Here is a 23,387-nt window from a genome sequence, read left to right as displayed (position 1 = left end):
GGAATATCCACTTCTGTGGCTTGTCTTGGGGCCCTAACAGCAGAATGTCCACGGGCAGCATTGTCCCTGCTTCCGAATGGGTCCCTCGGGGCAGCTGAGGTCCCTCTGCCGTCTTAGCATACACTTCTGCAGTCTGCACTGATTTTCCCCTGCCTCTTGCCGGAGGGCTTTTGCAGCATGTCCCCCATTCTCAGAGTGCTCTTCCTCCATCTACCGGCCCGGGGCCTCCTCCACGTTCAGCTGTCCATTCAGGTCACATCGTCGAGGAAGCCTTCCCTGACTTCAGACCGGCTCAGGTCCCTCTCACTGCTTTGGGAGTGCCCCCTCAGAGCACGTCCCCAGTTATTTGAGCTGCAGCCACATCCCTAGGCTCCATGTGCCCAAGAGCACTGTCTCTTCTGTTGTCCCTGTGGCCCAGCACCTCTTATAGAGCCTGGCACAGGCCAGGAGCGCCACAAATGGATGCCATTATTAGAACATTAGCATCCATGTGCTTGTAGGGAGGAGCCGGTGCGTTCTCGTCTCCATGCCTTGCTCCTGCTGGTGCCCCTACGGTGCATGTCCGGCTCTTTCCTCTCCCGTGAGATCCCCACCCCCAGCCGGCACCAGTGACACAGCCTTCCCCTTTTTGGATCCTCACAGCTGCTTTATGAGGCAGCAGGGCAGATTGTCACATTTTTAGATACCGAAACTGAAGCCCAAGGAGGAACCATGACGTGCCTGAGCTCCTGCGGCTGAGAAGTGGCCAGATCTTGAGGCAACTGGAAACTCAGCCAGGGCTTAGGGGTTCTTCTGTCCCTCTTTGCCCACGATTTCTGGGACTCCGGCACGTGACTCCTCTTCCTGCTCAAGTCATTGCACAGACTGCTCACTGTACTTCATTTCATCGTCATCGCAATCCCCCCAAACTGGTGTCATCATCTATTTTAGAGGTAGGAGAACAGAAGGACCCATAGGCTGGCAGCCTGCCCCATATCACCAAGCTGCTGCGACACAGAGCCTAGATTCAGAGCCAGGTCCAGGAAGCCCTGGGGTGATCCTCCCACCCTTACTCCCCTCGTCCTGGTGCCAGCAGCCTGGTTTCCTGTGGAGGTTACCACCCCGCAACCACGCCCAGGCCAGCGGGGCTACTCATCAAGGTGCCTCCCCATCCCTTGATCCACCAGCAGAGGGTCTCCATGCACACGACCATTGCTGATTCATCCCTGGGAGAGTGTGCCTGTTTATTCCTGCCGTCTGGATCCCTGGAGCCCCTGCCCTTTCTGAAGCCTCCAGCTTCTCTGTGGAATCTGGAAACTGCACCATATTCCTCCAGTACATTCCTTTGTGCTAAAGTTGGACAGTCTGTTTCTGTTGCTTGCAACCAGAAGAACTGACTACTCCTCCCAAGCTGGTAACAAGATCCATGGACCTCGAGCCTTGTCTCACACTCCTTTTGGGTTCTCCTCATGCCTGGCCCAGAGCGAGGCACCTGGCACGAGTTGGAGGAACTGAGCAGCAGCGGAGCCCTGGGGTGGTGTGATCCTCAGCCATTCTTAGTGTTTTCTTTACATTTTCTGTGATACACTTGTATTGCTTGATTTCCTTCTAAAGAAATAAACTAAGGAGCCCTCAAAAAGTATGATGAAGTGACCATCGATTCTAGACTTCTGCTTCTGTGAGAACATTTAGAAGATGTGAGATTCTGCAGGCAGTTCTCCTACTTTGGGTCACTGCTCACTCTCCAGAGAGTCCCAGAAGTGGATGAAAAATCTCTGGTTTAGGAGCCTGACACTGATTTAAGCTGAGGAGAATATGCCTCAGTCCCCTCCCCAAATTACAGTGTGCCCCCTGTTAAATGGAAAGGCCATAGCCCCACCTTGGGTCATTTTTTGTTTGTTTGTTTGTTTGTTTGTTTTTATGGCTATACCTGCAGCATGTGGAAGTTCCTGGGCCAGGGATTGAGTCCAAGCCACAGCCGTCACCTACACCACAGCTGTGACAATGCTGGATTCTTTAACGTATCTCGACTGACCAGGGACTGAACCCACACTGCCACAGCGACCCAGGCTGCCGCAATCAGATTCTTAACCCACTGCACCAAGCAGAAACTCCCCCACCCTGAATTCTAAAAGATATTTTTCCTAAGTACAGAAGCCCCAGTTTCTGGGGTGGGTGGTGGGGGGGGGGTTCCTGCAGAGTTAAACAACGTTTTTAATGCAAGCTGAAAAACACTTGGATCATAATAGAAAATTTGAGCAATACAGAAAAACATAAAATTAAAATCACCTGTTTTCCCACCACCCAGAGATAACATTAAAATGTATTTCCTTCCAGTTGTTTCTCTATGCAGATGGCTGTGCTTTCAGGGTGTCTGTCATTCTTTCGTGGTTTTTCTTTCATTCTTAAAGCCACCTTCTTCTTAAATCATTTTAAAAGTATGTACGAGTGACACATTTATGATTATAAAAAGTCACATTATTGCGTAAGTATTATTTATCAGTGTATGCATCGCACATGCGTTTACATATATTCCCACACACATGTGCATGTGTAGTTCTGTGTTCATGGGCGTAGATGTTTGCTATGTTTGCACACACATATAAACACTCAGGTAGATGTGTTTGATTTGTTCTCACCAACAAGAGAGATGTTTAAATGGATAGGAAAAGAACTCTATTATGAGTAGAACAAATATGAAACCTTAAATAGAAAGGAAGCTGTAGATCCTTGGGTTATATGTGAATCATCAGAGAGTGGACTGATATTTTGAGGCCAAAAGTTGACCAAAGGAGTTCACCACCTCTTTAACTTCATGCTCTTGATTCCGTTACATAAAGTAATTTAAGGGTACACTTTTTCAAAATGTATGTATGTTAGTCTCTTTCTGATTGTCCTACTGCCTCATGGTACTGAGATATGCATTCTCCTAATCTGTTCTGTCTGCTGACTCTGCCCTGTGGTTGATTGGTTTTCTTGTGTAATTTGTAGGCTGTGATTTCTGTGGAAGTATCATGTGCCCTAGGTTGGAGGACCAGGTTTCTCTTTGCTTTATACTTCATCTTTGCTGCTCCTGGGTTTTGATAGTCAAGACCAATTCCTACGATGTTTTCTTGGCTTGGGCTTCCTGTACTAACTGGGAGGTATAACTTCAGTCTCCCCTTACCCATGTGGTACAGGCTTGAGATTTCAAATTATCCAGAGACACCTACTCATTTTCACCCAGAGCCTGAAGAGGAGACCGTATTTCAGGTGAGGTTTCTCCAGCCCCCCGTCCATGGCGGGCTATGACAGTCAGGAGAGGTGGGGTTATACTTGGTAATAAACAGGCCCAAATGCTTCATGGCTTAACACAGCAGCAGATTTATTTCTTACTTTCAGGCGAGAATCCTGTACCATGTGTCTTCATTCAGGTACCCAGGCTGATGGAAAAGCTACTCTCTTGAACATTCCCAGTCTGGACAACCTGCACCCATTTTCTTTTTTTTTTATTAAAGAGCTAAAAATGTAAGAGCAGATGCCATGAAACTCTTGGAGAAATACATATACACTCTTCGACATAAATCACAGCAATATCTTTTCAGACCCACCTCCTAGACTGGTGAAAAAAATAAACAAAAGGGACCTAATTAAACTTAAAACTTTTTGCACAGCAAAGGAAACCATGAGCAAAATGAAAAGACAACCCACAGAATGGAAGAAAATATTTGCAAATGAAGCGACTGACAAGGGATTAATCTCCAAGATATCCAAACAACTCATGCAACTCAGTATTAAGAAAACAAACAACCCAATCAAAAAATGGGCAGAAGATCTAAGGAGACATTTCTCCAAAGAAGACATACAGATGGCCAGAAAACACAGGAAAAGATACTCAGCATCACTAAATATTGGAGAAAGGCAAATCGAAACTACTATGAGGTACCATCCTGTACCAGCCGGAATGGCCATCATCAGAAAGTCTGCACAAGCATTTAAATGCTCTGCAAATACCTGGTGAACGATATGAACAACTACTCAAAGGAGACGCCTTGCTGAGGTCCCTGCTTCGTTAGGGCATCTCAGTTCTACCTGCCACCACACGCACATCAAGCCTATGTCTCCTGTCCCAATGGGGATTTCCCTTTATGCTCAGCTAAGCATTTTTTTAATTAATTAATGTATATTTATTTTGGCTGAGCCTTCAGCATGCAAAAGTTCCCGGGCCAGGGATCGAACCCAAGCGACGGCAGCCACCTGAGCCACAGCAGTGACAAGAGTGGGTCCTTAAGCTACTGCACCCCCAGGAAACGCTTCAGCTAAGCATTTTTTAATATCTTTGTTTTATGTTATCCAGCATTTCTAGATGTCTGTACTCGTTGTGGTGAGGAAGGAGAAGTGTCAGCTCAGTTTGCTATGTTGCCAGAATGAGAAAAATTTATATCATGTCTTCTAGAATGTGCTATTTTGTAACTCTTTTGCTTCTAACAATAGATTATAATGATTTTCCCATAACCTTATGTATTCTTCAAAAGCATAATTTCCAGTGTTATTCAGTAGTCTATGAATGCACCATTATTTATTTAACCAATCCCTTCTTGTTGGACACTTAGGTTGTTTTCATTTTCTCTCTATTAACGTTAGGGATGCAATAAACATCCCTTATATGCAGGAGCAACTTTTAAAATACATAACAGCTGGGATGGTCTGGGCTTGGGCACCAACCACTTGGAGTGGGCAGTAGTCACAAATGGGCTGGTTTGGTGGCACTGTGTCTTCACTGCAGGGACACTTATCTCTGTACATCCCCTGTGCTTTCCCCTGGATACGTTCCAAGAAGCAGAGTTTCTGAGTGGCCCAAAGGATAAGTGAACATTTTAAGACTTTGACATCGATGTCTAAATATCCCCAGACTCATTCTCACTCTAAAAGAGATTCTAAAAGTGTCTAAAGGATTCTAACAGAATCTCCATTTTCCATTCTTACAGCTGCTTGTCTAGAAATAGGTCAAAAAGGCATTGGGATGGAATTTCTCACCAGAAACTCCCTAAGAACAGCCAGGCTTATGGTTTCCTTCAGAGACTGATAACGCTCATGGCTGATAGGATGGCCAAGGTCCCTGCAGAAAGCCCGAGGGAGGGAGGTTGGAGATGTGAGCATCCGGTGAGTCAGCACCCCTCTGCCTTCGCAGGGAGGGCGTGGGGGCTCATTGTCTGGAGCGGGTCCCAGCCGTGGATGTATCAGGGTCTTCCAAGACCTTCTCTGGGTTAAGAGCATCCTCTCTGATGTCCGGGCTCAGTGCAACTCCACTCCGGCTGCGTGAGCTTGAGTAAGTCTGTCCTCATGAGCGTCCGTTTTCTCATCTGTGATGTAGGGGCGCCTCCTCCCAGGGTTGCCCTGAAGCATAAATTAATCAAGATGACGTGCACACCCCCGAGGCTTGGCACCACGCAGCCGAGCTAAAGAAATGGGAAGGATGAGGCGGAGGATGGTGGTGGCAGCTCTTCGGATGTGTAAAGACAGACTGTGAACTCGCAGTTCTTTTCTTCTGCAGGCTGAGTGTTCCTGGCTGCTTCATGGAGCTGCAGGAAGGCGGCCAGGAAACCTGGACCGACCCAGAGAGGAGACTCTGATGTACACAGGGCAGATCTCCCGACCCAGGCACCTCGTGTTCCTTCGTAAGCGTCTGTCCTCACCGTGGCCTCCAAGGGCCCCCACGTTCTGGCCCCTGCTCCCCCTGTGAGCCCGCCCTCCTACCCCTCTGCCCTCCCTGCATCACACCAGCCTCATGGTGCTTTGAACACTCATGTACCCTCCAACCTCAGGACCTTTGCCCTTGCTGTTCTCCCCCAACTGGAGTGCGTTTCTGAACCTTTCCAGGGTTCGGTCCTTCGCTTTCCACAGGCCTCAGCAAAGTGTCACCTCCTCAGAAAAGCCTTCCCTGGTCACACCATCTCAAACTGCAGCCTATTCCTGCCCCCATCCTCTCTCTTGTTCTCTATTCCCTCGCCTCATTTGTCTTTCTTCATGGCACTTAGCCTGACTTAAAATTATTTCATACATGTCTTTGTTGCTTTGTCTATTGCCTCTCCCCTCACAAATAAAATACAAGCCACATGGGGGCAGAGACTTTGCTTAGTTCGCTGCTGTACCCCCAGCACCCAGAGCCACGCCAGGCGCATGGTAGATGATCCCCTTTCATTACAGGTGAGTCCCTTTCACTCGTTCCCAGCTTGGCTGCTTCCTAGCAGTGTGACCTAAGGCATGTCACTTCTCCTCTCTGCCCCTCAGTTTCCTCATCCGCACAACGGGGCTTTGTACGCAGCACAGGGGCACAGCCACAAAAGCTGGAGAAAGGCCCATGCTGAAGAGACCTGCTGGCATGCCCCTCCCAGGGCACATCCTCTAGGAGCAGGTGACACAGGTCACCTCAGAAGGCTTTAGCTTAGCTGGTCCCAGAATGGGGAGGGAAGCGGCCTGGAGGGGCTGCCGCCGGGGGAGGTGCTGCCATTTCTCACCCCGTAGCCCCACCCCACTCCCCAGGCAGGCCCCATGAATAATGAATGACGTGTGGGTCCCTTTCGGAGCTTTCCTAATCCCCGGGGGAGAAAGAAATCTTTCTCTGTCTCATCTTGATGCCCTGTCTCAGCCTCCCTCTCTGCACAGGAGTCACCCAGCCTTAATCCTGCAGCTCATCTGGTAGGGCCGCCCGGAGGCCTGACCTTGGAGCCCCAGAGGCAGGGCTGGGGAGAAGAGCTTCCCGAGACTGAGAGTGTGGGCGGCCAGTGGGCAGATCAGGCCCCAGGAGCAGTGCGCCCAGGCTGGCCTGGATCATTCTAGAAGCAATTCCAGCTCAACCTGCAGACACCAGCCAGAAACCCCCATTCCTCCCCAAGGGGAAGCCTGGAGCTACCCCAAGGGCAAGTATGTGCCCAGGGATGGACCACCTGTCACCCCACTGGGAGGCCGTGCACACTTGTTGGGCACTGGCCGTGGGCAGCCGTTGTGTTGGACTGTCACATATTTCATCTCCTGTCTTCCTCTTGAGCTTCTGGAGAGGTCGGGGTGGTTGGTCTCAGGATACAGCTGAAGAGACAACAGAGAGGCAGAGTAACTTGCCCAAGGTCAGCCAGCAATGGGCAGGTCTCTCTGGCTCTGCAGCCACATTCTGTCTACAACGCCAGAGAGCCAACACCAGGAATTCAGGGTGAGGATCGTGTTCCCCAACCCTCAAAGAGTAACGGGCAGCCTGTCAGACGAGGGCCTGGGGCCACCTCAGAGTAGAGCGGGCTCAGCCTACTCCTGGCCCCTCCCTCCCCCAGCCCGCTGGGACAACAAAAAGACATCCCAGGAATGACCCCCCCACCCCAGCTCATCCCCAGCTCATCTCCCCTTAGACAGTTATTCACTACCTCCCACCCCCCTTGGCTACAACCTCTGGTGCGATAGTTACACCCCAAACCAAGCACTTCCCTGGGAGTTAAAAATCCTAAACTCTGCCATCAGCTGGACCACTGAGCTTCCGTGTGATCCAGGCAAGCCATGACTTTTCTGTTTCCTCGTTCATGGAATAATAGATCTGGTTGTTCTCTATTGGGAAATCCAGGTTCTAGAAGCTATGATGCGCACAGGTGATTTTTTAAGCACTGTGGTAGTCACACCTCTTCTTCCAGGAGAGGTAGCCCAGCTCCCGTGAGTGGACATAGGCACCTGAAACTCACTCCATCTTCCAGCCTCTTGGGCGTGAGTGAAGGCTGAGTGCGCCTGTCACCTTCAGGGCACAGGGGGTTTTGCTGCCCAGCATCCTTCCCATCCCTTGGTCCAGGTGGCAGTCAGGGATGTTAGTTGACCCCTGCCAGGGCTGATCTAGGACTGGCCTGGCCACTTCAAGTGCCCAGGGACCAAATGGCCTGACCAGTTCAGGAATGAGCCAAGGACCCCGAATGACCTGTCAGAATGGATCTCAAGGTTTTGCTGGAAATGCTAGAACAGGTTCTTGTCCCTCCCTGCTTGATGTGCATGAAGAAAGAGAGAACGCGGCACTGTGGGCCGCTGTCTTGGGACCACAGATGGAAGGTCTGCTTGAAACAGACACCTTTTGGAAGAAGCCTACCTGTAAACGAGGTGGAGAGAAACCAAGAAGGCCTAGAGTGAGCTTCCCTTGGCTGTTCAGTTATATGAGGTTTTTTTTTTTTTTTTCCTGTCACTTGCAACCAAAAAAATCCTAATGGATACTGACGCACAGCAGAGGACCAATGAATGTTTATCAAATTAAAGTTTGCCTCAGAGCTCAGTGTCAGGATCTGAGGCACAGTAGGTCCCTAAGGCTGGTTGTGAACCCACTATGTGCGGGGACAGAGCATGGTCAGTCAGGGAGGGAAAGTGAAGCCCCGAGAGGGGACTCGCCCCCAAATGCAGTGTTTGGGAAGGACGTCGAGCCCCAGTTGACGTGATCATTAATTCCGCAGGAGGTAGTCCTATTTCCTGTGGTCAAGAGGCTTCCTTCTGATCAAACGTGCTCTTTCTCCCTCCCAGAAGCTGCCTCCAGCCTGGCCTCTTGTCTCCTGGAAGCCACTAGACAAGCCACCTCCCCCCGGGGTGGCTCTGGCGGGCCACTCCTCCCTCTGGACACCCACGAGCCTCCCTCCTGAGGCACCATTAGGAAGAGAGGCAGAGCTCAGGGTATGTGATGTGGTGCCCAAGTGCCCAGGCAGAGGTGGTGCCTGAGACTGAGGCAGAGGGGCCCTTGCAAACACCTACTGTGTGCCAGGCAGCAGGGAAACAAGGAACAGGATAAAGGCAGGGCACCTCATGGGGCAAACTGTGTAGTGACATCAAACACCCGTTACCTAGTGTGCATAGCCAGCTCCAGGTGTGCTTAATAACCCTACACACACACATACACACACATGTACACACATGCACACATACACACGTGCACACCCATGGGCACACATACTTATGTGCCTGCGTGGTGCACATACATACATGCACATGTGCGCACACGTACACTGCACACACATACAAGTACACGCACATGAACACATATATGGGTGTGTGTGTACACACAGCACTAACAATGCAGTATATGATTTTATGAGTACAAATAACTAGATAGAAATGCAGAGGAGAAATTCTATAGGCAACAACATCAAACTGCAAACAGTGGTTACCTCTGAATTTTACCCAAAGGGACTTGAGCCTCATCCCTGTTTGTCCCCCAGGGAGAATGTATTCTTGTTTGATTTGTGCTCCTAAAAACTAATTTTGAAAAAAGATCAACTCTGGGAACACAGTTAAATCACCGTCACTGCATTTTTCTGGGAAGAACATCCAGGGTGCTGACCGCTTGTCTGCGGGCACAGCACAGAAGAAACACAGGAGGGGAGGGGACAGACTCTAGTGAGGGAGGAAGCCCAGGGGCCCCACCTCCAAACAGGCCTGGGGTCGTGCACCCCCATCAGCCTGGCCCCCAGGGCTCAGGAATTTCCCGGAAGCCTGAGACATCATGAGAAAACGCATCTTCTCACGGCCTTTGGGCAAAGGGAGTGGGGTGAGTGTCTTTTAATTAGCATTTTCATCATTTTTTCTGTATTTTACAAAACCCAGCACATGATGGGGGTGGTGGGGGTGAGGCTCCAGAGAGGAGAGGTCAGGGCTTTACTAAATCTGATACCCAGAAGAGAAATGTCTTCTGGACAAATGTAACCCCAGGGTCAAACAAACTTTTGACAGCAATTTTTTTAATAGTTTGTATTCCATGTTTTAGTGACACAAGTAATATACGAAAATATTCTCTTAATAATTAAAGCCATCCCAGTGAATTTGAAGTTCCCTCTGCCCCATGCTCCCCATCCAGCCCCCTCAGGAAGTGGCCATCCTACCTGACTTGATCAACGCCCGTCCAGAACTTTCTTGAGGGCTTCATACACATCCATGGACCTATTGAAACATGTCACCTTTGTTCTTTAGTAAGCACTAATGTTCTGAAGCTTCTCTTTTCTCTTAACACGTCTTAGAGTTCTAACGGTTCACGCATATCTTTTTTGTTCTTTTTAAATACAGCAGAGAACCACGGCATTGAGGGGCTACAGATTATTTCACATTTATTACAGTGATTATTTAAAGCAAAACAAAAAACCATGTGTCATTTACAAAGAAAACAAAACTCCGCTTCTCCCCCCACCACAAACCTAACTCTGAACCTCCGTTTTCCCATCTGTAAAATGGAGGCATCAGCCTAAATGATTTCTATGGGCATTTGCACAGCCTGTGATTTTAAACATTTTCTCTGCCCCTGTGGATGCACCCCCTGCTGCATCGGGTTTCCTCGTTGGCCACGGCTTTCCTGGGGTCTGTGAGCAAGTCAGCCCTCCCCTCGCCCAGCCCCTTGGCCTGACCTGCTGCTCCACTGACTTCTCAGGTTTGTTCCAGCAACTCTGACAGACCTGTGACAAGAGAACCCACACGGAGCTCCTGTAGCCGCCCTAAAATAGGTTTGTCTCACCCCCATGTTCCTCCAAAGCCATCATGCTTGGTTTTGCCTGGAACTGTCTGGAAATGGGGGCGATGGGCCCTGCACACATCATCTTCAGCTCTTAGAAGCTGGAGGCTTCGGACGAAGGACATGCCATCCTTTCCGCCCTATGCCAGTGGTCATACAGACCAATCAGTACAATGTAGTGAATGCCAGCAGGTGGGATTGGTGGGGCTACCTTGAAGACTGGCTGTCATGCGAGGTAGTAACATTTCCTCCTCCCTTGCTAATAAAACCCCCGTTTCAGTCAGATGATCCCTCCTTAGCTCCGAGGAGAGAATCTCATTGATCTGAGTCCATCAGGCAATCCCGTATCGCTTATCTGAAATTGGTTTAGAATATGCAGTGGACCCCATCCTGGCCAAGGGAATGTGAGGGGCTCTTGAGAAAGCTTCTGCTCTCTGCTACAAGAAAGAAATGACCGCGTCCTCTCCGGATGTCATACGCAGATTTGTCTGGAGCTTTGGCAACCATTTTGCAATCCTAAGGAGAGATGTCACCATCAACTGAGATGGCAAAGAGGAAAGACCTAGTTGTGCCTAAATTAACCAACTTTGGAACTGTCTTATCTCTGGATTGCTCATTAAATGAAATGATAGGTTGCTCACTGCCTTAGCTTCTTCTCGTTGAGCTTTCTATTATGGCCCACCAAAAGTACACAAAAGGAACAGACACCTTGCCACACACTGGGAAGTTCGTGCAGGCTTCTGAGTGGAAGTGCCTCTGTGAATGAGGAGGAGGAGTTCACCAGATCAGTCGGTGCGAGAAAGCATTCCAAACAGTGGAAAGGCTCAGCGGTGGTGGCAGCGTCGGGCCTTCCCCTACCAGTCAGGCTAAAGCCATCAGACTCTATCCAGAGGGGAGTGAGAGCCGCAGGGAAAGATGTGGTTTCGCTTTTTGGAAAGACCCCTCTGGAGGCAGTGAGCAGGAGGAAAGCAGGCGAGCTGACTCTGCCTCCTGTTCGGACCCGTCCACACCCGAAGCATGGCTCCCTGTAGCGGGGTGAGCACCAGGGCTGCACCAAGGCCTCTGGCTGGATGCAGTAGCCCTCACCACCCAGACCTCGGAGGAGGGACTTCGCTCCAGGAAGTGGCAAGGTCAGTGACGCCGCTCCCTGCTCTAAAACCAACCTGTGCTTTCTAGTCTCATGGAGATTAAATCCGAATTCTTCCCCTGGCTTCTCTGGCCCCGTGGAGTCTGGCCCTGGCCAACTGATGCTCTGAGCTCCCCTTACCCCACTCTCCTTTTGGCCCCTGTGCCCTCGTCACACCAGCCCTCTACTGGCCCACAAACATGCCAGCTCTGTTCTCACCTCCAGGCCTTGGCAGCTGCCATTCCTTCTGTGGCTTTTCACTTGGCTGCTGCCTGTGGCTCAACCTTCAGGTCACAGCTCAGATGTCACCTGCGCAGAGGTGTCCACCCGACCACCCGTCCAAAGTAGGACTTGTCATCCCGGTTCCTACTGCGCCACCCCGCTTAGTGCCCTTTAGCACTTAGCGCTACTTCTAAAGCCCTTGTGTGGTTTTTTCATTTGCTGCGTATTGTCTGTATGCCCCCTTATCCTGTTTCCTACTTTCTCCCCCAAGTACTGTTGATCTCAGTACCGTTGGTGGCACATAGTGGACCCCGATACACATTTGTTCGGCTCATACCCACATTTTTGCCTGTGGACTATGAGGCCATCTAAGCAGATTAGAAATCACCCTCATAGGCACTAAGAGACCCAGTCCATGTTTCCTTCTTGTTGCTGTTTTGTCTGAATTGATCCCTGGCAGATGGGGGGGTATTTTTTTTATTATAGTTGATTTATAATGTTCTGTCAGTTTCTGCTGTACAGCAGAGTAACCCAGTTTTATATTTGTATATATATATATTTTTTTCACATTATCTTCCATCATGTTCCATCACTAGTGACTAGATATAGTTTCCTGTGCAGGATCTCATTGCTTATCCATTCCAAATGCAATAGTTTGCATCTACTAACCCCAAACTCCCTGTCCCTCCCACTCCTTCCCCCTCTCCCTTGGCAACCACAAATCTGTTCTCCATGTCCATGAGTTTGTTTCTTTTCTGTAGGTAGATTCATTTGTGCCATATGTTAGATTCCAGATATAAGTGATATCATATGGTATTTGTCTTTCTCCTTCTGACTTCTCTTAATATGAGAGTCTCTAGTTCCATCCATGTTGCTGCAAATGGCATTATTTTGTTCTTTTTTATGGCTGAGTAGTATTCCATTGTGTAAATGTACCACATCTTCTTAATCCATTCATCTGTCATTGGACACTTGGGTTGTTTCCACGTCTTGGCTATTGTGAATAGTGCTGCAGTGAACATAGGGATGCATGTATCTTTTTCAGTGAATGCCTTGTCTGGATATATGCCTAGGAGTGGGATTGCTAGATCACAGCTAGTTCTGAATTTAGTTTCCTGAGGTACCTCTATACTGTTTTCCACAGTGGTTGTGCCAATTTACATTCCCATCAACAGTGCAGGAAGATACCATTTTCTCCACACCCTCTCCGGCAGTTGTTATTTGTTGACTTACTAATGGTGGCTATTCTGACCAGTGTGAGATGGTACCTCAATGCAGTTTTGATTTGCATTTCTCTAATAATTGGTAATGTTGAGCATTTTTTCATGTGCCTGTTGGCCATCTGTATGTCTTCTTTGGGGGAATGTCTATTCAGGTCTTCTGCCCATTTTTCAATTGGGTTCTTTGTGTTTTTTTGCTTTTGAGTTGTATGAATTGTTTGCATATTTTTGGAGATTAGGCACTTGACAGTTGCATCATTTGAGACTATTTTCTCCCATTCCTAAGTTGTCTTTTTGCTTTTTTTAATGTGTTGGTTTGATTAGGTCCCATTGGTTTATTTTTTGTTCTATTTCTTTTCTTTTCTTTCTCTCTTTTTTTTTAGAGCCACACCTGAGGCATATGGAGGTTCCCAGGCTAGGGGTCAAATTGGAGGTGTAGCCGCTGGCCTATGCCAGAGCCACAGCAACGCCAGATCTGAGCCAAGTCTGCGACCTACACCACAGCTTTCGGCAACACCGGATCCTTAACCCATTGAGAAAAGCCAGGGATCAAACCTGCGTCCTCATGGATCCTAGTCAGATTCGTTTACCACGGAGCCACAACAGGAACTCTGTATTTTTGTTTTTATTTCTATTGCTTTGGGAAACTGACCTAAGAAAACATTTGTACGGTTGACGTCAGAGAATGTTTTGCCTATGTTCTCTTCTAGGCCCCGGCAGATTTTATAAGTAACTCTGAGGACAGAGACTGTGTTTTTACTCCTCACAGGGTTTGAGTATAGTCCCACAGAGAGATTTAACAAATACTGGTTGTTTTCCAAACTGATGATGGTGATGATAAACTTTGCATTTACCCACCAATTTGCAGAGATTACGCTGGACTTTCTATTAGTCGATCATCAAACGTCTGGGCACTGTGGCAATAGATGTCTAAGATAGAGTCCTTACCTTGAAGAATTTACAGTCTGAAAGAGACACTAACTGAAATTCCAAAGATTACAGCACAAAACAGAGAAAAGGGCATGGGCGCTGGAGTCAAACAGGTTTTAGTTTCAAACTACACCTCTGCTACTTACTGCTGTGTGACCCGGGGAAATCCTTCACTTCTCTGTGTCTCTCTCCTTACCTACAGATGAAGATGGTCATTCCTACCTCAAAGGTTTGTGACAGCAGAGTTCGGCAGGTCGCACTCCCCCAACCAACAATCATCAGAAACGTAACTGTAACCAGATTACCAGACTGCCGTCTCCTGGTCCACTGCTGCGTGTGTGATCTCAGATGACCCATCCACCACTAAGAGCATTTGGAATGGTCATTATAATTATTCTTGAAATGCTCTAATGGCAGGACGTGGGAGCTCTCTTCAGATCCAGGCAATTTTATTAAAAATCCAGGCCACAGAGAAGAGGCTCCATCAAACTTCTCAGGTTATGTTTTAAAAGAGAATGCTTATCTTTTAGAGACATATATTGAAATATTTCAGATAAAATGGCATGATGACATAGATTTGCTTCAAAATAATCCAGTGGAAAGGGGGCAACTTGCGTGAAGGAACTAATGAGACGAAAGTGGCCAGACCTTGAAGGCTGTTGTAGCTACAGGACGAACACGTGGGACTTTAATTTGTATTCTCGCGTCTTTGTGTCTGAAATGTTTCATAATAGAAAGTACCTTTTAAAAGCTCTCCAAAGAACTTCATGAGAAAGATACTCTAATTTCCTTCTCTTTCTCGAGGGTTTCAGGGGGTAGTAATAAATAATAATAGCAATAAATAGGTCCTATCCTGCCAGCAAGGCTGGCCATTCTCCCTGTGAGCCCCAGAGACACCCCCACCCACCACCAACAGACCTGGGCACAGTGCTGACGTGCCACAAAGGCTGCCGATTTGGGACTGGATGGAGACTGGGCAGGGAGAGGGACACATCATGGTTCCTTAGAGCCCAACAGCTGGGGTTCAAATCCCGGCTCGGCCCCTCCAGGCTGTGTGACCTTAGGCAAGTCACTTTCTCCCTCTGACCCTTGCAGGGCACTTAGCACATTGTTGGGCAGGTAGGACTCACTGGAGAAGTGTTTCCTCCCCATCCCTGCCTCCCCCTTCTTGCAGAAAAAAGCAAGCCTCGCAAAGTAACATTAAGCATCAATCCAGCTCCCTGTGTGAAACCATCATAGACTCTGAATAAGGGAGTTCCCATTGTGGCTCAGCAGAAACGAATCTGACTAGTATCCATGAGGACGCAGGTTCAATCCCTGGCCTGGCTTAGTGGGCTAAAGATCCGGTGTTGCCATGAGCTGTGGTGTAGGTTGCAGATGCAGCTTGGATCCTGCATTGCTGTGGCTGTGGTGCAGTCCAGTGGCTACAACTCTGATTCAACCCCTAGCCTGGGATCTTCCTTCCGTATGCCCCTAAAAGACAAAAAATGAATGAGTGAATGAATGAACGAATGAATGAATTGTGAATAAGCAAAAACCCACTCACTAAGGCTGGTGCCAAAACAGCCCCAGCACCTTCTGCATCTGCGGGGGCTCTCAGAGCAGAAGGAATACGAATGGGCTGAGCACGCAGCTCTGACTACACAACTGTAGCATCTTCAAGCATGGCACCACCGCCAGATGACTCCACTTTCACATGGAAGATAAAGTGGGGGTTCACCTGGGCACAGTCTCTCTAGAAGGTTGGGTCCCCTGCAGGGTGCCTGGAATGGGTGTGGCAGTCCCAGCCAGAGAGCGCTTAGAGTGATGGGCTCCCTGACTCCCTTGGTTCAGATGAAGAAGCATTTGATTGAGAAACAAGTTAGAATTTGATGGGTTTACTTGTCATCCACGTCTCTCTTGGTCGTCCAGCCAAAGATGCTTTTAAGAGTGGTGGCAAGGCCCTCTGGTGGCCAGCGGGCCGGCTGTTGGAGGAAGTCCTCCCTGAGCACATGGGAAATAAGAAAGCAGTGACTGCCCCCATCTGGCAGGAGCCAGGAAGACAGCAGATGCGAGAGCCAAGAGCACCAGCAGCCCTTAGCGGACATAGTAGCTAATAAAATCTATCTTTCAGTGAGTACCTACTATGTGCCGGGCTCTTTCCATGAGCCTTCTCATCGAATCCTCACAATAACCCTGCAAGGGCCCATTCTACAGAAGAGAACAGAGGTGGCGTGGGATTTGCTGCTCTGACCAAGGTCGCTCAGTCATTTAATGACAGAACTGGTCACAACCCCAGGCCCAAGAGCCCCAAAATCCAGGCCAGAGAAGGGGAGGGGAAAGGAAAAGAATGAAAATAACATTATTGAGCATCATCTGTGTCCCAGGCAGCGTGGCTTCCTTGTTACAAGAACCACCAACACTTACGGAGCGTTTGCTATGTATCCTGCATATTCTTTTTTTGGGGGGGGAGGGGCCTTTCTGTCTTTTCTAGGACTGCGCCCGCGGCATATGGAGGTTCCCAGGCTAGGGGTCTAATTGGAGCTGTAGCCACCTATACCACAGCCACAGCAATGCCAGATCTGAGCCGCGTCTGTGACCTACACCACAGCTCACGGCAACACCTTAACCCACTGAGCGAGGCCAGGGATCGAACCTGCAACCTCATGGCTCCTAGTCAGATTCGTTAACCACTGAGCCATGACGGGAACTCCGTGTCCTGCATATTCTGTCTTCATTTAAAACTCTGGTACATTGTTCATCATCGATTTTTTTGCATTAATTTTGGTTTTTGAAAATACTGCATTTGCATAGTGTTATCTTGATTACAGAGGGTCTTTTGACACTCTCCTTTGAATTTTGTCTCTGAGATGAGAGCCTCCGTCAGCTCAGCCTAGTCCCAGCCCTGCCTTGTGCAAAGATTGAATTCCCTTGTGCCTCAGTTTCCTCATCTGTAAAATGGGAATAGTAGTTGCACCTCCCTCCCAGTGTTGCTGTGAGGATTAAATAAGCCAAAGTATACACTGAGCTTATGCCAGAGGTTGGCCAGTGTTAGGTAAGTATTAGCCATGCCAGGCCCATGGGAGCACATGGTTACTGTAGGCTAATAAATGAATGTCGCATTAGCTACTGCATGCTCAGTGTTTAATTCAGGACCTCTTACCATCACCACATCAAACAGGTTTTTCACCCTTCTCTGGAATACGTAATGTGTTCAGCGCCTCTCTTGCCCTGTGATGATTTGTTTAAATGTAATCTCGCAGATCTTTTCTGAAGGATAAAAAGGTCTTCCCTCCAACCATCTCAGCATTCTTGCAAAACCCCATTCATCTTTGTCTGAGATCCTACCTCACCTTTTCCCTGTAGCAAGCTCTCCTGGGCTCCAAGACCACCCCACCCTGAGTTACAGATGCATCTCCATGGCCTGGCATCATCGCCTTCATCACCTGGCTTCCCCTTCGCGTTCAGGCTACTAACTCATGAAGGACATGTACCAAAACGTTCTCCCACTGTCCGTCTTCTGTCAGAGCTAAACCCCAAGGAGCCCCCAGGCAGCCCTGCCTCCCCCGTGACTTATGATCTTTCAGCTCGCAGCCATCCATCTTTCACCTCTTCCTTCTGTTTATGGCAGCCCCTCCCTGTGCTAGCTGCCTCTTAAATACAGCTCAATTATTCGTCTTTCTCTAATTGAATTGTTCCTCCTGCCTTTCCTACCCCCAAACATAGGGATTCTTCCCCCCTCTTTCTGTACCATCTCTACTTGCTTTCCATTCCGAATCTTGATGTTCTAGGCCCAATTCTATTCTCTGACCATCCAGCCTGTTCCAACCCAAGGCAGTGAGTATCACTCTCCATCTCCATTGAGTACTTCCGGATTGTCCCCCCGGGCCATTTAAGGCATGCATTTGTAAAGCCTCTGGCTTCCAGAATCCATTTTCCTTCTACTGATTAAGGGCACAGTAAGGACCCGTTGCCACCACCATCAAAGCCTTCCTAGTCCTGGCGCCACTCCCAGGTGACTCTTCCACCCTGGCGTTTGTCCCCAGGTCCTCCAGCACCTCTCAGTGTCTACAGGAAACCTCCACTTTCTGTCCTTAACTCTGCTGAGGAAAGAAAGTGGCCCTGGGTGCTGTCAGACCCAGGGAAACTGAGGCACCCCACCTCCTTGGGACAGGAGGCAGAAAGGCCAAAAGCCTCTTCTTCACAGTAAAAGTATATTTATTGATTACCTTCTGGGCCCAAGATCTGTTTAGAAGAATGGCTTTTGGATTTATTTTTTTCATTTCTAAGTTTTTATTTCATTTAAACTTGTGTTATTCATGTCTAGGTTTTATTGCTTTGTGCGTGCAAGGCATGGAAAATATGCTTTCTGCCTTTTGTGTTTAAAAGAACTGTTTGTAGTGGCTTCAGATAGGATCTATTTTTGTGCTTGGTCCATGGGCACCACAGAAGGTACACTCTTTATTTGCAAAGGACAGTGTTCAGTGCATGTCCGTGAACTCCACTGGCATGCTAATGGTAACAGTAGTAAGAGCTGTCGTCATTGCGGACCTACTGTGTGCCAGGCTCCGTACTGAGCCCTTTCCATGAACTTTCTCATTTAATCCCCCCAGGATCCTGCAAGAAGTGTCTCTTGTTGTTGTTGTTGTTGTTTTGTTTGGGGTTTTTTGCGTGTGTTTTTAAATATAATTTATTTTTCCTTCTTAATTTTTTTTTTTTTTGAGTGAGGTATAGTTGATTTACCATATTGTATTCATTTTGGGTATACAACAAAGTGATTCAATTATACATATATATATATATTCTTTTCAAAAATTCTTTTCTGTTATAGGGTAGATGTTGAATATAGTTCCCTGTGCTTTACAGCAGGTCCTTGTTATTTATATATTTTTTTCTTTTTCAGCCACACACACAGCATGTGGAAGCTTCCAGGCCAGGGATTGAACCCATGCCACAGCAGCAACCCAAGCTGCCGCAGTGACAACGCCAGATCCTTAACCAGCTGGGCCGCAAGGGAACTCCACTGTTTCTCTGTTGTTGTTTTTTTTGTAGTAGTATGCATCTGTTAACCCCAGACTCCCAGTGTATCCTTCCCTGCTTTTCCCCTTTGGTAACTGTAAGTTTGTCTTCCATGTCGGTAGGTCTGTTTCCATTTTGTAAGTTCATAAGTACAGTTTTTTAGATTCCACATATAAGTGATATCATCCAGTGTTTTTCTAAGCAATGTCTCTCGTGATCCTCATTGTGCTGATGCAGAGACTAAGGCTTACAGAGGTTCAAAGCCTTGTACAAGGTCACACTGCCAGAGATGTGGAGCTGGGATTCAAATTTAAGTCTGGATCCTAAGCTAGGCTTGACTTTGATGAAAATCTTCCATATCAGGGATGCACGGAGCTCCTGACAGGTGGCATGAGCTCCTTAGTTACATGCAGAATACTAATCTACCTGCATTTTTCTGGAGCAAGGGTTCCTTGAGCTCATTAGATTCTCCAAAATGTCAAGAACCATTGACATTGGTGTCAGGGCTCTATGTCCCTGTGTATTTTTTGTCTATTTGATCTACCAAAAAATGAGATGGGTGTTTGAACCTGCCCATCACCTCCTGAGTATCTTTCTTTTTCTTTCTGTTCTGCTTTGTCTATTTTTTGCTACAGTGTTTTCCAGCACATTCAAGCCTATGACTCATCTCATTGGTGCAAATTGTACCTCTTCCTCAACAAAAAATGGCTCTCTACAACTAAATTACTTTTTTTGGACTCCGGGTTTACGTCTAGCCAGTTACATGAGCTTAGAGCACACATTTCCCTTCTCTGAGCTTTGGTTCTCTAAGGCAGGGACCCCCATACCTGCCACGGGGACACTGGTTAGACTCAGCAGAGACCCCTGCCCCGAAGCCTACAGGACCAGAAACACGTGCCTACAAATGAATTCCTGTTCCCTCCGTATAGACCTCACTTCTCCGACTTCTTCCCTGACTCAAGCAGGTAGCAGCTTCCTTGCCTCCTGGGAGGTTTGACGTAGGCCTTTTCCCTCCCTGAGGAGAACAGGGTTTGAAGGAGAAGGTGAAAAAGGACGAAGCAGCCCTGCTGGATGACTGCTGGCACCTGGCCTCTTGCTCCCGGCCAGGCTGTGCCGGTCCGGCCTGAACATACACAGTTTCCCAGAAGGTCAGCGTCAGATGAGGATGCTCTGTGACGGTGATGAAGCAAAACAGAAAACCAAAACCCCTCATCCCGCCCAAGCAGGGATGAAAACAGTGACCTCCCAATGAGCAAACAGCCCCCGTCTGCCTGACCTGAGTGACCACTGCTCCAGTTCTCCCACCTCCTAGGTGAAAGGTACGGCCGATCATCCCATGAGCCCCGCTTTCTGGCAGCACCCAATCCAGAACAAGCCCCCACTTCCTCTCCCAAACCCTCCACCAAGGGCCCCACCCTCTAACAAGCCCCTCCTCGCCTTCCCTCCCCCAGACGCTCAAGCTCACGGTCGTAGGTGACGGTGTGCCTCCCTCTCCAAGGGACAGGTAACACACCCACGGGTGTGTCTGCCCGCAGGTGTGTGCTGAGGGGCTCGGCGGGTGGGCATCTACAAGGGATTTCCCCCCAGGACAGAGGGAGCCCTCCTGAGGCTTGGGAGGAGTAGGAGGCATATTCAGCAAAGACTGGGATGGCAGGGGGGTGGGGGGAGGAGGGTCTGCAGATCTGAAAACAGAAGGAAGCTGTACTTGCTCCCAGGCTGCACCTTAACGAGGAGCCAGAGCTCTGCAAAGACCTGGGACCACCAGGGAGGCTGGACCCCAAGCCTCCCCAGAGACCCTGCACCTCTAGCGGAATGTGAACACGCTGAACACGGGACAGGAAGGGACCATGTGGGCCAGAGCCAAGGGTGACTCGGCATGAATAGCTGGGTGTGATGAATGGAAAGACAGCTGCTGGGGGGGCCTCGCTTAGTGTGAAATCCTCCTAGGACCTGGGGACGCATTACCCCAAGAGTGGCTGAGCAGATTGGAGGTGGAGTCAAAAATAAAGTTGATTTTTAAAAATTTAGAAAGGAGGTCATTCTCAGACACCTACATCTGTGGCCTGAGTTTCATACCTACTATGTGAATTAAGTAAAAAAATAGAGGGATTGAAAAAGGGTGTTTAGCCATAGGACAGAGATGCATTGGGGCTTCTGGAAGGGTCTGATCCTGGCCCGAAAGGAAGCCAGGACTCTGTGCTCCCTTCATTCCTGCTTCTCTCCACAGATCCCTCTGATCCTTTTCTCTCCCCCGTTTCACATGATCCACCATCCAGTCCCTGAGGCAGGAGATGCCACCTTACAGCTCCAAACAGACCCCTTTCTCCCAGCCTGGGGTCCTGGGAACACAGAGAGCCAGAGGCCAAGGTAAGCGCTTTGCTGCAGACAGGCATTCAGGGGCCCTAGGGGACAAGCAGGAAGGAATTTGACTGAATCCCCCCACTGTCTTCCAAACCACCGCAGGCCTGTCCCCATCCCCTGTGGCTCCTTCCCTTGGGGTGAGCTTTGCAGGGTCTTCCAAGGCCCCTGCCACCACTGAGCCCCTTTCCTGCCCCGTCCCTGGCTTGGGTCTCTGTGTGAGAACCCTGCTGGGAGGTCCACCCCTCTGCCTCTTCCTGGTGGGAGTAACCAGCCACAGACCCCTCAGAGGCGGCCCCTGGTCCTGGGGTGGGAGTGGGGTGGGGGGAGCAGGGGCGGGGGGCTTTCAGGTAGCTCTAGCCCAGCTCCCTTCCCAGCACACGTCCTACTGGCTTATGGAAGTAGAGGCCATGGCCTCCTGGGCCCTCTTGTCGCTTGGCTGAGTGGTTCATAACACACTTTACCTCCTAACATGCTGTACAATGTCCTTATTTCTTACGTTGATTGTTTCCTGTCTGCCTTCCTTGCTGGACCATGAGGACCGCAAGAAAATATCTTTTCCTGTTCAGTTCACGGATGTCTTCCAAGTACCTCATACTGTGCCTAGCACATATTAGGTATTCAGTAAACACTTGTTTATATAGGTGATAAATACTTGCACACAAGTGATAAATACATACTAGTGGGTGCATAGCTAAGCTCCCCGAGTAGCTGCCGTTGGGAGCATCCTCTGATACATTTTATCTGGGTGGGCGAGGCAGAATCATAACCTTCATATCCATTGGAACAAACTTGTAGGGTAACCAGGCACTTAGATTTGCCTGGGGATGTGTGGTGTGGGAAGCATGGGGATGATTAAACAGCAGTTGTTGCTCCTGGGGCGGGCAGTGCGGGTCAGGTGAGTGGGGTGGGGTGGGTAATGGGAGGCTGCTTTGACAGGCTGCCACCTTGTGGCTAAATGAGGAAATGCACCGAGTCTAACTTGGCGGGGGGGGGGGGGGGGGGGGGGGGGGGGAAGAGGGAAGAACCACTCAATGGCAGGGAACCTCCACCTTTTAACACATTGTCTTTTACCGCATTTGCGGTAACATGGATGGACCTAGAAATTATCATGTTAAGTGAAGTCAGTCAGACAATGAGACACCAACATCAAATGCTATCACTTACATGTGGAATCTAGAGAAAGGACACAATGAACTTCTCTGCAGAACAGACCCTGACTCACAGACATTGAAAAAATTACGGTTTCCAAATGAGACAGGTTAGGGGGTGGGGGGATGCACTGAGGGTTTGGGATGGAAATTCTGTAAAATTTGATTGTGATGATTGTTGTACACCTATAAATGTAATAAAATTCATTAAGTAAAAAAAAAATCAAACAACAACAACAAAAAAGATATTGTTTTGCAAAGTTCTCCAAGGCTCTGTGAACAAAATGAGAGTCACCAGGCTCGGCCCCCTCAGAGGCCTCTGGAGTATGTGCCCATTTATCTGACATGTAAGCCCAAATCTTTTTTACGATCAGTGTGATCTTTCATACACTCATGCATCCATCCATCTATCCTTCCATCCATCCATCCATCCATCCATCCATCTGTTCAACAAACATTTATTGAGCAGTTATGAGGGGCGCAGTGGTTAATGAATCTGACTGGGAACCATGAGATTGCAGGTTCGATCCCTGCCCTTGCTCAGTGGGTTAAAGATCCGGCGTTGCCGTAGGGAAGAAGAGGGCTGCCCTTCCAGGGGAGAAGACAGCCATTCATTAGTCAACCACTATTTACGAAGAGCCTGCTGCCACCATGCTGGCTTTGATGGATAATAACTAATGAGACAGACTGGACTACTCCCATGGAGCCAACATTCTAGTTGAAGATAAACATGAAGATGATGCAAGATTGTAGAAAATATATTGGTTTCTGCCTGCAGTTTCTGGCACAGAGCTTCTAAACCCTTATAATTCCTTAAGTGATAAAAACATCAGGAGCCAAAAAAAAAAAAAAAAAAACAGATTTCCCATTGTAGCTCAGCAGTAATGAACCCAACTAGTATCCATGAGGTTGTGGGTTTG

General features: G+C 48.7%; 1 long non-coding RNA gene across 1 annotated transcript; it reads left to right on the top strand.

Moving 5' to 3' along the window:
- Positions 1-11,044: 11,044 nt before the first annotated feature.
- Positions 11,045-21,618, top strand: LOC125132089 (uncharacterized). The gene is made up of 4 exons (XR_007136130.1): positions 11,045-11,592; positions 19,987-20,277; positions 20,410-20,493; positions 21,186-21,618. It is a non-coding gene; the product is annotated as an uncharacterized LOC125132089 (long non-coding RNA).
- Positions 21,619-23,387: the final 1,769 nt, after the last annotated feature.

The sequence above is a fragment of the Phacochoerus africanus genome, chromosome 1, assembly GCF_016906955.1.
Source record: "Phacochoerus africanus isolate WHEZ1 chromosome 1, ROS_Pafr_v1, whole genome shotgun sequence".
Lineage (NCBI taxonomy): Eukaryota > Metazoa > Chordata > Mammalia > Artiodactyla > Suidae > Phacochoerus > Phacochoerus africanus.
Note: the sequence above shows the minus strand (reverse complement) of the source record. Positions and strands in the feature narration are given on the sequence as shown.